Here is a 12,274-nt window from a genome sequence, read left to right as displayed (position 1 = left end):
GTCAGATGGTAGCCTTTATCTTCAGGGAGAGGATTCAGATTGTACCTTTAATTATTTCAGTGGGTCAGGGCTGAGAGGAGAATGAAGGTTTATCATTTTACCAGAAATGTGTCAGGTTTCGGGTATTATTCATATGAATCATCCGCCGAATTGACATTTCCATATCACAAGGGAAATTTTATTGCAAATACTTCCCCTCACATTCACGTGTAGGAAATGACTTTTAAAAAGTTCTGGTGATTCAGAAAGTGTAACAGGGTGGGACCTAGATTTGGGCGCAGTTCCCCTGAAACTTGAATATAACATTGGGTCTAGAATCAGATTGCTGTTCGTGAGGTTGCTGAATCCGTGGACGTACCGATGAATGTAACGGATCTCATTCGAACTGATATTATAATTGAGTTACACATTTTCAGTCGGCTGTGCATTAATCAAGCAGACTTTTGCCTTTAAAAGTACCTACTTTGATTAAACCGAGAATCGGCACTTTCCTTTTCTGACTGGATTTGAGAGAAAATAAAAATTGCTACTTCCGCTATGAAATGCTCTGGGCACAGTTTTAGTACCCACTCCCCGTCTCTGCTTCTTTAAATAGGATCCTTTTTTTGGGTTCTGTTCCGCCTCGCCCCCGAGGGGAGGCTGAGGGGGTTAACTGAGCTTCTCCAGCTCCGGGAGAACTGGTCCCCCTTTCGCGAGCTGAACATCAGCAAATAAGTCTATTTTTCTGAAAGTCTGACAATGTCGACTCCTGTTCGGTCCAGCCTGAAGCTAATCAGCTGCCTCGGTCACTGACCCCCGCCCCCTGACAGGGTCAGAATTTTGATACTGAACATTCAAGAGGGAATTCCCTTGGGTTCCCCCTGACGTCATCGTACGATGATCTCATTGGTCCGTTGGTTGTGATTGGCAGAGGGCTCTTCCTGTTGCAAGGTCATTGTGTGGCTTATGCCCAGACAGTCTCCTGAATGGGAAGGGATCCTGCTCAACTTGGCCCTACAGTGAGGATCTCTCTTTCAAACACCCACCTTCCCCCTGGCATTTTACAGATCTTCCTGTTCAGGACACCGCTGCCAGCTGTAACCCACCCATCAGTGCCTGGTAAGTGTGCATTGTGGATGTGTGAGGTTTCACAACGTGTTTCAGTCTTTCGTTCACACACACAGGCTGCCTCACTGTACTACACAGAGAGAATTGTACTGAAGGTTTCTGGGGATTTAAGTAAATGCTGCACATGGGAGGCACTCACTTTGGAATAACGCACTAGGGCACTGGAACAGACCAAATTTTAGCACAGATCTCTGAAAATAATTGGATTGTGAGCCCCAGATTAATCTAGTGAGATGTGGAAGGGATGGATGGATGGATGTGCTGGTCCAGTTGTGGTCGCTTCTGGCCTTGTACAGCATTTTGTATGGCAAATATGAACCAGGGTTATGGGAGTGTCTCCTACATAGCACGAAGATTCTGCATTAAAGATGTCCGTAAGATTGTGGTTCTCAGCTGAAGGCACATGTACCGACTGCTGTTCATTACAGGGGAATGCTGGTGACATGGAACTTAACAATGCAGTATAGGAACAGGTCTGTGTAGAGGTGGCTAAATGTTTTCCAGACTGTTCTATTTTAGAAGTGTCTCAGTATACATAATTACAGGCTTTGGTCAAAGGGTAGAACAAGACATATAGTTTTTTAACCCTGAGAACAAACTTGCATGTGATTAAAAAGGACGGATGTTGATGATGATATCTTTTTAATCTGTACCACGGTAAAGTAAGAACCAGTATTAATATCCAAGGTGTACGTGTGTTCTTCATAAGAGTTCTTTGTCACTGAGCAGGGATTAGGGCAGGAACCAGGGCAGAATCCACTCCCCATAACTATGAACTCTAGTCTTAACCTTTAATCTTAAGCACCATCCCATCTGCCACAACACCCTCCCCAGTCACTTACGTCCAAATATTTTGAAGTTTGCATTGAGTTAAATAATCTCAGCTGGAAAGCCTCAATGATAGTAGGCCAGCAGAAACTGACACCTTTCCTAATTGGTACTGTATTCAATAACTACAGCTTTTAATTGGTTATATCTTGGTGAGGTGTGAGCGAAGTTGGGACCAGGCTTAAATTGTTGAATGAATAGCTTGTTCTCTCTCCCTGAATGCTGTCTGACCCACTGATTTCCAGCATTTTATGCTTTCAGTACAGGTTCCAGTCTCTGCAGGAATGTGTTCCTGCATTAAATGAATAATGTTGCTTTGGGGCGAAGGCAGAATGAGTTCATTGGCTAAAAATTCTGTAAATGTTGAAATTGAGCACCAGCACAGCAATGAGTTGATCCCTGAGAGGGAGAGAATCAAGAGAGAAAACATTTGCAATCGTAAATGAATATCTCTCCTTGATGTAATCTTTCCCTGAATCCATTGTCACTTTTCAAATTTAACTGCAAAGCATTTCCTTTAGTATTTTCCACTTTGCAAAAATAATTGAAAATATGTTGCAGAACTTGGGAAAGTATCATCTGGTCGGGAACTGAGGAAATAATACATTCTTCTTAGCTGGGTTTCTGCTGACTGAGCTGCTACATTGTTACTAGAAGGTTTCTTTTGTCTGTTTTCATGCAGTATTTACATGTTGATGCCTTGAGACAAGTTGATGTTGAATAATTTCAGAAGTGTCCAAAGTTTATCAGTGCATCTATTTGAGTAAATATTATGTGATTTACCTCCATAATAAACATTTTAAGAAATTTAAAAATAAAATATCCATATCTGTCACAGACACTAGATTTGTTTTTCTTAGAGCAGAGAATGAAAAGAAGGTTTAGGGGAGATTTGATAGAGGTGTACAAGATGATTAGGGATTTAGATAGGGTTGACAGTGAGAACCTTTTTCCGCTAATGGAGTCAGCTGTTACTAGGGGACACAGCTTTAAATTAAGGGGTGGTAGGTATAGACAGATGTTAGGGGTAGATTCTTTACTCAGCGGGTTGTGAGTTCATGGAATGCCCTGCCAGTAGCAGTGGTGGACTCTGCCTCTTTATGGTCATTTAAGCGGGCATTGGATAAGCATATGGAGGTTATTGGGCTAGTGTAGGTTAGGTAGGCTTCGGTCGGCGCAACATCGAGGGCCGAAGGGCCTGTACTGCGCTGTATTTTTCTACGTTTCTACGTTAAAGCTGGTGGGGTGGGGTGGAGTGGGGGGGTTGAGTCGGGTGGCATCTATTTGAGGTGTACACAGTTCAGAGAGGCATAGACAAGGTAGATAGGGAGGAACCTTTCCCCTTAGTAGAGGCGTCAATAACCAGGCAACACCGTTCTAAAATAAGGCTTGAGTATATTTAGAACTTTCTGCCTGAGGACGGTAGAGAAGGGAACCCACAAAACATGTTAAGAATTGCTTAGATGAGCAGTTGAAACACCATAACATACAAGTCTATGGGCCGAGTGTTGGAAAATGGAATTAGAATAGATGGATGTTTGATGACTGGCGTGGACAGGATAGGCCTCATTCAATTTTAAAAATAACTCTGACTCAATAATTTGAAACTTCACCTTGTTAACATCACCTTGTTAACACCTTGAGGATTTGTGTCTCAACTGGGAGAGCTGTTAACCCAAAAGTGTCAGCCCTCTGCAACCTGGGTATTTATTGACACAGTTGCAGGATATACCCACAGTGGTAAAAGAATCAACTTGACGGATATAGCTACTTGACCTCAGTACTTATATTTCAGTACTTATACGGCGAGTCCAGTTCAGTTTCTAGTCAATGGTAATGCCACAGGATAGTGATAGTGGGGGTTTCATCGATGATAGTGCCATTGAATATCAAGGGATAAGGGTTAAATTATCTCATGTTGGAAATGGACATTGCCTGGCATTTGTATGGTGCATGTGTTACTTTCCACTTGTCAGCCCAAGCCTGGATACTGTCCAGGTCTTGTTGTATTTGGGCATGGACTGCTTCAGTATCCGAGGAGTCACAAATGGTGCTAACATTGTGCAGTCATCAGCAAACATCCCCACTTCGAACCTTTATGATGGAGGGAAGGTTTTTGATGGAACATCTGAAGATGCTTTGGCCAGGACAAACTTCTTGGACTCTTGTGGCACAATGGTAGTGTCCCTACCGATAAGCCAGAAGGCCTGGGTTCAAGTCCCATCTGTTCCAGAGGTGTGTGGTACTGTCTCTGAACAGGCTGATTAGCAAAGTACCAATTCTGAGAAACTAGGGGGAAGTGATGACCTGAATAGTATTATCCTTAGACTTATCAGTGACCTTTCGGATTGAGTGTGAGTGTCCTCCATAAGGTTGTCTATTTGTGGGTCTTCAGATGGTTGAGGAGATGTGTTGCAGTGTGGGCATTGGTTGGGGGTGATGGCGGTTGGGGGTGATGGTGGTTAGGGGTGATGGTGATAGAGCCTTCCTGATGTTCTGTCTCTCCTTGCGCAAGACTCTGTTCTGTTCAGCAGCATGATGGGGATTGTTTTTGTGGCATATAGCTCCCTACTGGATGATGTTTCTCCACTGATTCTAGTTTGTAGCTATGTCCTCCCAATTGTTGACATTGGTATGGAATTTCTGAAGGTTGGCTTGGATCTTTGAAGCATTCTTTTGGCCAGTAAGGGAATACTGACCTTCCTTCAGCTGGGAGCACATGACCTGTTTTGGGAGACATGAATCGGGTGTTTGGGTGACATGGTTGGTCCAGCAGAGTTGCTGTTTAATGGCGGCGGTGGTGATGCTAGCTCTGTTGGCCTCCTCCGAGATGTTGGTGTTGGTGCACTTGTCACCCTAGCTGATCCGCAGGATTTTTCATAGGAATCTCCGGTGGTGTTGTTCCAGTGCTTTAAGGTGCCTACTGTAGGTAGTCCAAGTTTCAGTTCCATACAGCAGTGTGGGAAGGACAACCGCTTTGTAGACCAGAAGTGTAGTCTAGTCTAGTTCTTCTGAGCTGGGCCTAGGTTCCATTTGCACAGCTCAGACAGTGTTGTATTTCTTCATCAGCCTTGGCCACGGAAGAGAGAAAGGCTGCTGAGGTGTGGAAAATGATCCATATGTTCAAAGGGATAGTTGTTGACCCTTATTGTGGAGCGCTGGAGGGACCGATGGGTGATGGTTGATGCAGGACTAGAGTGTTTTTTATGTTAAGGGTAAGGCCTATGAGTTTATGTGCCTTGAAGCCATCCACGAAGCACTGCAGATCTTCCACAAAGTGTGCTGTGATGCCGTTGTCAACAACATATTGAAGCTCCAAGATGGAGATGGTGGAGACCTTGCCTTTGGCCTTGAACCTATTGAAGTTGAACAGCCTGCCATCCCTACTGTAAATGATTTGAATTCCTTTGGACAGGTTTTGGTCAGTCAGATGGAGGATAGTAGTAATGACGCTGTTGAACAGAGTGGGGGTGATGATGCAGCCCTGCTTGATCCCCATCTCCATGGCGAAAGGCTCAGAATCCATTCATAGTTGCTAAGCGCTGTCACAGAGATGTCGTCATGCAGCAACCTCCGCATCCTGATGAACGTATCAGATCCCAGCCACATCGTGACAGTATCCGCCAGAGAGCCGAGTGGTTAACTGTGTTTAAAGCCTTCGTTAGGTCGATGAAAGCCACATAAAGCAGTTGTTTCTGTTCCTGGAATTTTTTTTGTCATTGATGTGCTATTGTTCCTCTGGATGGGTGTAAGCCAGATTGTGATTCAACAAGTATTTCCTCCAAAAACAGCAAAAACCTATTGACAAAGACAAACGCAAGGACTTACCCCGTGGTTGACTGAAGGGACGTGCCTTTGTAATTCTTTGTGAATATGGTCAGAATCACAACATCCCTGAGCTCTAAGGTGAACTCATCTTTGAGCCAAACCTTCAATGGCAAAACACGTATGTGTTGATGGAGCTGTGGGCCATCTCTTTTAGGATCTCTGCAGGAATCCCATCAGAACCTGCAGCCGTGTTGTTTCGTCGGCTCCTGATGGCATCTTGTGCGTTGGTCGCACTGGGAGCTTCTCCCATGTCACCTTGCATGGACTTCTGGGGAGTTGATTGATTTCCAAGTTACCTTTGGTATTATAGTTGAGGAGTTCTTGGAAATGTTGTCTCCAGCAGGTATTTAATGCCTTGTTGTCCTTGAGCTGTTTTTGTCCATTTTTAGAGCACAGGAAGTTTAGACCACCTTGGACCCTATACTGCCTTAGTGGCAGTGAAGAGGATGCCTGGGTGTGACATTTTTTCTTGTGTGGAGCCTGCTGCATAGACAGCCACCACATGAACCCTGCCAGATAGGGGTCGAAGGCCACGAGCATGACAGGCCTTTCTTCTGTTGCAGCCTTCATTCACCTTCTAAATTAAAATGTGGAGTTTATTCAAGGAACACTACTGCATGTCCTTGATAAGTATGTACCAGTCAGGCAGGGAGGAAGTGGTTGAGCGCAGGACCCATGGTTTACTAAGGAAGTTGAATCTCTTGTCAAGAGGAATAAGAAGGATTATGTTAGGATGAGATGTGAAGGCTCAGTTTGAGCGCTTGAGAGTTACAAGTTAGCCAAGAAAGCCCTAAAGGGAGTGCTAAGAAGAGCCAGGAGGGGACATAAGAAGTCATTGGTAGATAGAATCAAGAAAAACCCTAAGGCTTTCTGAAGGTGTATCATGAATAAAAGAATAACTAGAGAAAGATTAGGGCCAATCAAGTGTTGTAGTGGGAAGTTGTGTGTGGTGTCTGAGGAGATAGGGGAGTAAAGACACCCCTAGAAATTATAGACCAGTGATTCTTACTTTGGTTATGGGTAAAGTGTTGGAAAAGGTATTAAGAGCTAAGATTTATAATCATCCAGAGAGGAATAAGTTGATTGGGGTAGTCAACATGGTTTTGTGAAGGTTAGGTCATGCTTCACAAACCTTATTGAGTTCTTTGAGAAGGTGATCAGACAGGTGGGTGGGGGTAAAGCAGTTGATGTGGTGTATATGGATTTCAGTAAGGCATTTGATAAGGTTCCCCACTGTAGGCTATTACAGAAAATACAGAGGCATGGGATTAAGGGTGATTTAACGGTTTGGATCAGAAATTGGCTAGCTGAAAGAAGACAGAGGGTGGTGGTTGATGGGAAATGTTCATCCTGGAGTTCAGTTACTAGTGGTATACTGCACAAATCTGTTTTAGGGCCACTGCTGTTTGTCATTTATATGAACGACCTGGATGAGGGTGTAAGAGGATGCATTAGTAAATTTGCAGATACACTAAGATCGGAGGAGTTGTGGATAGCGCTGAAGGATGGGGCATAGATAAACTGCAGAGCTGGGCTGAGAGATGGCAAATGGAGTTTAATGGGGAAAAGTGTGATTCACTTTGGAAGGGGTAACAGGAATGCAGAGTACAGGACTCATAGTAAAATTCTTGGTAGTATAGATGAGCAGAGAGATCTTGGTGTCCATGTCCATAGATCTCTGAAAGGTGCCACTCAGGTTGATAGGGTTGTTAAGAAGGTGTACAGTATGTTAGATTTTATTGGTAGAAGGATTGAGTTTTGGGGCCATGAGGTCATGTTGCAGCTGTACAAAATTGTGGTGCGGCTGCACTTGGAGTATTGTGTACAGTTCTGCTCACCATATTATAGGAAGGATGTGGAAACTTTGGAACTGGTACAGAGGAATTATTAGGATGTTGCCTGGTATGGAGGGAAGGTCTTACGAGGAAAGGCTGATGGACTTGAGGCTGTTATCATTAGAGAGAAGAAGGTTGAGAGGTGACTTAATTGAGACATATAAGATAATCAGAGGATTAGATAGAGTGGACAGGGAGAGCCTTTTTCCTCAGATAGCTTTAACTTGAGTGGTGATAGATGTAGGACAGATGTCATTCTTTACTCAACAAATAGTAGGGGCGTGGAACACCCCCCCTGCAACACTAGTAGACTCACCAACATTGAAGGCATTTAAATGGTCATTGGATAATCATATGGATGAAAATGAAATAGTGTAGGATAGATGGTCTTCAGATTGGTTCCACAGATCGGTGCAACATCGAGGGCCGAATGGCCTGCACTGCGCTGTAGTGTGCCATGTTCTATGAAACCATTGTGATGCTGTACCGTTGGGGTCTTCATGGATCACCCTTTGTCTGGAACCTCCCCATTGACGTTAGCGTTATGAGTAACCCTGCCAGGGGCTGCACTCCAGACAGTTTAGTTCTTGGCTTCCTGGGTACACACAAACCTCTTCACCATAACAAGGTGGTGATTCTCAGACAGAATCCCTAAACTATTCATCCAGAGACCCATGCAATATTCTGGGGACTCGAGCAGATGGTGGAATGTGAATTCAATCTCCTGATGAGAGTGAAACTAAAAATTCTTCTGGTTCACTAATGTCCTTTAGAGAAGGAAAGCTGCCATTCTTACCTAGTGTGACGTCCAAGTGACTCTAGACTCACTGTCATGTGGTTGATCTTATCCAGAGATTGGCTATGTATCCCTAACCTATGACATCCACATCCTGTGAATGAAGATTAAGAAGAACCCCAGCTGAGATGATGGACTGCTAACCAGCCCAACCATATTCCTTTGTACCAAGTATGACTCTAACCTGTAGAATACCTCCCCCTGATTTCCATTGACCCTAGTGTTTCTGGGACTTCAATGCATCACACTCAGTCAAGTGGAGCCTGTTGTCAAAGATGACCCACCTCCCATACCCTCTGGAGTTAGATCTTTTGTCCATGTTTGGACAAAGACTGCAATGAGGTCCGGAACTGACAGAACCCAACCTGAAGTCCCAGAGACAGGTCATTGCTAAGAAATTGCTCCTTATTAGGACTATTGATGAATCTCTCCATCACTTTGCTGATATTCGAGAGTAGACTGAGAGTGACAATTTGCCAGGTTGGCATTGTCCTGCTTTTTTTGCCCAGGATATACCTGGACAATTTTCCACATTGACAGGTAGATGCCAGTGTTGTAGTGTGCTGGAACAGCTTGACTAGGGCAATGGTAAATTCTGGAGCACAAGTCTTCAGCACTCTTGCTGGAATGTTGTCAGGGCCCATAGCCTCTACAGTATCCAGTGCCTGCAGCTGTTTCTCGATACCATGTGGAGTCAGTCGAATTGGATGAAGTCAGGCTGGGGTCCTCTAGAGCAGGCAGAAATGGATCATCCGCTTGGCACTTTTTTTGTAAATGTTTCAGTCTTCTATTTTGTGCCAATGTACTGGGCATTGATGGGGCTATCTGTGGAGCCTCTTTCTCCAGCGAGTTATTTGATTATCCCCCACTATTCATGACTGGATGTGATTAGAGTTTACATTTGAACCATTAGTCGTGGAATCACTCGCTCTGTTCCATCGCTTTCTGCTTATGCTGTTCTGAGGTGAGGTGTTCCAGCTTCATCAGATTGACTCCTTGTATTTTGGTATATCTGGTGTGCTCCTGGCTTACTGTCCTGCATACTCCAATGCAGCTATTTTGCATTGTTACTTCAGTGAAAGATTTTGTCCTGGTGTCTTCCTCCTCCCCCTCGCTCTAACTGGCCAAGTTGTCTTTCATTCACTAAGGAGAAAGTGAGGACTGCAGATGCTGGAGATCAGCGTTGAAAAATGTGTTGCTGGAAAAGTGCAGCAGGTCAGGCAGCATCCAAGGAGCAGGAGAATCGACGTTTCGGGCCTGAGCCCTTCTTCAGGAAGGGCTAGTGCCCGAAACATTGATTCTCCTGCTCCTTGGATGCTGCCTGACCTGCTGCGCTTTTCCAGCAACACATTTTTCAGCTTTCATTCACTAAGCTTGTGTTGGTGGGGAGCAGGATTCCAGGTGTTCCTATAAACAGGAACACATTTGTTTTGGACTTGGAGACAGTCAACACTCCGCTGTGGAGGCTTTCCAGCTAGAACCTGGAATTTTGTGTCACTAACTCTCAAAACAACAACAGCAGGTACGTATTTATATTTCATCCTGAACCATCGATAGGTGTTCCAAGTGTAATCGAGCAAACATTGTCACTGGTCTACACAAAGAGATATTAAGACCTATGATCAGAGGTTGGTAAAGGAGAACACCTTGAGGAGCTGTTTCAAATGAAGAAAGAGATGGCTATAGAGATTTAAGGACAAAATTGCAGAGCTTAACGCCCAGTAAACTGAAGGCATAGCCATCATTGGAGTGATGAAAATATACACTGTTTTTTTCTGGTGAGGCTGATATAAGATAATAAATGTGCTAGGAATACTCGCCAAGTCTGACAGTGTTAATGGTGTAACAGACTTAGTGTTTCAAATCCATCACCTTTCATTGGAACAGGAGTTTTTTAAACTATATCTAATCCCTTGACTAATATCATTAAAAAAGATTGACTGATCTTTTTCACATCAAAGCTTGCTGTGTGTAAATTGGTTACTGCGTTATAACTGTGACTATGCTGTTCTTCAATTCTTCGGTGATTGTGAAAATGCCTCATGACAAGTTGTGAAACACACTAGAGATAAAAAGGTTTTGTGATTTACACATGAAAGAAGTGAAACTATCACTGTATTCTAACACATGAAAGGCTTAACAGACAATCAATTTTTCAATGTATAATTTCAGTTACATCACACTGTAAATTTTTGCTATAAATTCTGTGTTAGGATCGAGCCCTCCACTATCACCTGATGAAGGAGCATCGCTCCGAAAGCTAGTGTGCTTCCAATTAAATCTGTTGGACCATAACCTGGTGTTGTGTGATTTTTAACTTTATAGAAATGAAAGTTCCTTCACTTAAGCAGCAACCAGATTTCAGTGATTATCAGGACCACACTGACCAAGTTCACAGTGTGGTGTATTCATCTCAACTTTCTCCACAGGGCAATTGTGAACTGTTTCTCAGATCATGTGTGTATGTGTGCATTTGTACGGTCAATCCTACATTTGCTTCATTTACAGAAAGTTTCTCGTCAAAAGTTTTGTTTCAAGCTGTTATGCAGAGATTTAACCAACTGCTTTAAATAATGCTTCCATTTCACACTTTTATCAAAACCTGCGTCTTGCCACAGATTGAAGATGCTTATAGTTTAAAAAGTCTATCTGAAGATATTGCACAATCTCTGTTCCATGGTCTAGGAAAAGGACGTGAAAGTGGGTGAACTGGTTTACCTGAGAGAAACAATGCCATAGTGTCTCAATGTTATTGTTGGCAGTTCAGTGAAGTGTTACAAAGGGTTTGTGAAATTTAATGTGCATTGTTGATTGGTAGTATTAAAGTAGTGGATAAGGATGCATGGGACAAATCAAGGACAGAAACTTCAATTAGTTTGATGCTGGATCTAAACTACAGGAGACATATGACAGGAATTTGAAATCTTCGTCAAATAAGGAGAGAATATTTTGAGCTATTTTCTTCACACACACTATTTTAACTTTAATCATTTGAAGAGCTAAGTGAGCTTTCTACAAGAAGATTATTGCACAGTATGGTTATGTGATCAATTAAGTGGAACTCTTTTCCTAAGGCAGACTATGGATTAATAAGGAGAACGAGTTGGGTGTGTGAGGGAGCTATCCAAAATAATCAGATTTTTAGAAGTACATTCAGAAAAATACAGTTATGTGGTAAGAATTTGTAAGCTAATGTTATGCCCCACTTGAGAAAGTAGGTGATTCTCCAGCCCCACTACTCTCGGACTCACAAATTCTTAACCTTCCCCTGTACCTGTGTTTTTGTTTTTGCTGCTGTTTACCTATTATTTCCTTAACTCTGTGATCCACCTGCATTGCTCGCAAGACAAAGCTTTTCACTGGGCCTCGGTACATGTGACAATCAATTCAATTCAGTTCATGGTCACCACAAAAGTTAGTGATTTAATCAAAGTACACAACTTATTTAACCATTTGAAGTTAACGGAAGACGCTAAGCAGGTTCCTGTACTTAACAAGAACGACTGTTCATTATATTCCTTTTAAAATCCGTGTATACTTAGGCCACCAGATAACCATAAAACTTGGTTTAAGAGGTGGAGGGGAAAACAGTCGCACTGACACATTGCTGTTAGCATTGCTGTCTCACAGGGACTTGGGTTCTATCCCACCCTTGGGTGACTGTCCGTGTAGAGTCTGTATGTTCTCCCCGTGTCTGCGTGGGTTTCCTTCGGGTGCTCTGGTTTCTTCCCACAGTCCAAAGATGTGCAGGCTAGGGGGATTGGCCCCTAGCAAACTAGGGTGATTGTATTTCCCATGGCTGGAGTTGCAGGGATAGGGGAGGGGAATGGGTCTGGTTGGTATGTCCTTTTGGAGGGTTGGTGTGGACTTGATGGGCAGA

The 12,274-nt window shown here is 43.4% G+C and overlaps 1 protein-coding gene across 1 annotated transcript in view; it reads left to right on the top strand.

Annotated features, from left to right (window-relative positions):
• The first annotated feature begins 935 nt into the window (after window positions 1–935).
• LOC132830518 (unconventional myosin-Ic-like) overlaps window positions 936–12,274 on the top strand; it is a 151,133-nt gene continuing 139,794 nt past the window's right edge. The window contains exon 1 of the mRNA XM_060848282.1: window positions 936–1,098. The gene's annotated coding sequence lies outside the window, so the exon portion shown is untranslated. The remainder of the gene's footprint in view (window positions 1,099–12,274) is intronic.

The sequence above is a fragment of the Hemiscyllium ocellatum genome, chromosome 31 (assembly GCF_020745735.1).
Source record: "Hemiscyllium ocellatum isolate sHemOce1 chromosome 31, sHemOce1.pat.X.cur, whole genome shotgun sequence".
Lineage (NCBI taxonomy): Eukaryota > Metazoa > Chordata > Chondrichthyes > Orectolobiformes > Hemiscylliidae > Hemiscyllium > Hemiscyllium ocellatum.
The sequence above is the reverse complement of the archived record's forward strand: the minus strand, read 5'-3'. Positions and strand labels throughout refer to the sequence as shown.